This window comes from Lathyrus oleraceus, chromosome 5, assembly GCF_024323335.1.
Source record: "Lathyrus oleraceus cultivar Zhongwan6 chromosome 5, CAAS_Psat_ZW6_1.0, whole genome shotgun sequence".
NCBI lineage: Eukaryota > Viridiplantae > Streptophyta > Magnoliopsida > Fabales > Fabaceae > Lathyrus > Lathyrus oleraceus.
The window spans coordinates 546,763,822-546,766,201 of NC_066583.1; the positions used below are offsets into that span (position 1 = coordinate 546,763,822).

Sequence of the window (2,380 nt, forward strand, 5' to 3'; positions counted from 1 at the left end):
TTCCAGCATTTTGTTGTGAGTAGCCAGGGCATCTACTTTACTTGCTAGTTGTTTAATTTGTTCGCCAGTGTGTACATTCTGGTTTAAGAAATCTTTATTGGTTTGCTATTGAGAAGCTATAAAGTTTTCCATCATGATTTCCAAGTTGGATTTCCTAGGGGCGTTATTGTTAGGTGTAGATGGGATCGGCTTCTGATATCCCGGAGGTATAGCTGGGGCTTGATTTGGAGATTGTCCAGGTGCGTATAAAGCATTATTACTCTTATATGAAAAATTGGGATGATTCTTCCAATTTGAATTATAGGTGTGTGAGTAGGGGCTTCCTTGAGCATAGTTTACTTGTTCCGCTTGGGTTCCTGTTAGGAGTTGACAATCTGCAGGAGTGTGACCTTGGATTCCACAGACTTCGCAATTCTGAGTTATGGCAACTACAGTGGCTGGAGATGATACATTTAAACTTTCAATTTTCTGGACCAGAGCATCCACTTTTGCATTAACATGATCAAGGTTACTTATCTCGTACATGCCAGTTTTCGTTTGAGGTTTTTCTACCATTGTTCGTTCGCTTCCCCACTGATAGTGGTTTTGAGCCATGCTTTCGATAAGTTGGTAAGCGTCAGCATAAGGTTTGTTCATTAGTGTACCACCTGCGGCGGCGTCTATTGTTAACCTCGTGTTGTACAGGAGACCATTATAGAAGGTATGAATTACTAACCAGTCCTCTAAACCATGGTGTGGACAAAGTCTCATCATGTCTTTGTATCTTTCCCATGCTTCGAAAAGAGACTTGTTATCTTTCTGTTTAAATCCATTTATCTAGGCTCTTAACATAGCTGTTTTGCTTGGCGGAAAGTATCGAACAAAAAAAAACTTTCTTCAACTCGTTCCATGTGGTGACTGAGTTGGAAGGAAGAGATTGAAGCCATCTTCTAGCACTATCTCTTAACGAGAAAGGAAAAAGACGAATTCGAATTGCCTCTGAAGTGACACCATTAGCTTTAACAGTATCAGCGTATTGGACAAATACGGATAAATGAAGGTTTGGATCCTCGGTAGGATTTCCAGAGAATTGGTTCTGTTGCACTGCCTGCAACAGTGAAGGTTTGAGTTCAAAGTTGTTTGCTTCGATTGCGGGTGGAGCAATACTTGAATGCGGTTCATCTTGCGATGGAGCGGCGTAATCTCTAAGAGCACGAGCTGGTTCTGCCATCTCGGGTGTCGAAGGGAAAATATTTTTGAAATCGGGAAGTTCAACAGGAGGGAGATTGTTTGCAGCACGATATTCCCGAATTCGTCGTAAGACTCGGAGATATAGTTTGATATCGTTGATTCGTAAGTAGAACGGCTCGCCTTGTGAGCGAGTGCGTGGCATACAAATCAACGAAAGAAAGAAAAGAAAAAGAAAAGCCTTAGTCTCTACAGCGTAACAGAAGAGTTACGATATCGACTAAATAAAAGTCCCCGGCAACGGCGCCAAAAACTTGATCGCGACTTTATGAGTCGAATTTGGGGTACAAACTGCAAGTGCACAGTTCTATCGCGTAGTTTTAAAAGATATCGATCCCACAGGGACTTATGAATCGATATACCGTTATCTAAGGTTACTTCGTAAAGCTAAGGCAGGTAATACTTTGATTGTTTAGGGGAAAAGCTAAAACTAAAATAAGATCTAAAATAAATATCTAATAAGTTGATATCGGTATGTAGTTCGTCGTAATTAGGGAATCAATTCTTTGTTGGTTTCTTGGTTTTAAAATAAATCTTTTCAGTTGACGTTATTGATTAAAAGTTTTATCTCAAACTCTCGCTCTGTTGAATAAACTATGATTTTATATTAACGTAGTTGTCACTTATAGTTAAGTCAAAAACCACTTTTTGAAAACAATAGGATCCGTAGAAACTCTTTTTAAGAAAGCACTAATCGTTTAAACACCCTTATCTCAAACTCTCGCTCTGTTGACTTAGGTTATATAATTAAATTCAAATGCTTAACTCTCGTCCTCACATTCAATCTTTAAAAATACTTTTTGAAAAAGGTTAGAATTTAATTAACTCTAAAAATTGCTCTCGCCCTGATCTAGAATTAATGTCCAATTTACACTGTCCAGTCAAAAACTCAAACTCTCGCTCTATTGCTTTTAACTTCTTTATGTCTTTTACTTTCGTACAAAAACCTTGTTGTTAAACCTGTAAATTGAGACCGTAAAAAGAGTGATTTAATTTTAAACTTAATTAAACCAATTTGGTTTTGATTCCTTCATTCCGCTTACTCTACATACCGATACCTAAGTGAATCAGCCAGACATGCTAAACAGACTTAAATAATTATCATGCATAAACAGATTCATCTCAGGCAAATAATACAAATAGACAGTAAAAC

General features: G+C 37.9%; 1 non-coding gene across 1 annotated transcript; it reads left to right on the forward strand.

The window, feature by feature from the left end:
* The first annotated feature begins 724 nt into the window (after positions 1–724).
* On the forward strand, positions 725–831 carry LOC127089079 (small nucleolar RNA R71). The gene has a single exon (XR_007790857.1). It is a non-coding gene; the product is annotated as a small nucleolar RNA R71 (small nucleolar RNA).
* The last annotated feature ends 1,549 nt before the right edge of the window (positions 832–2,380 follow it).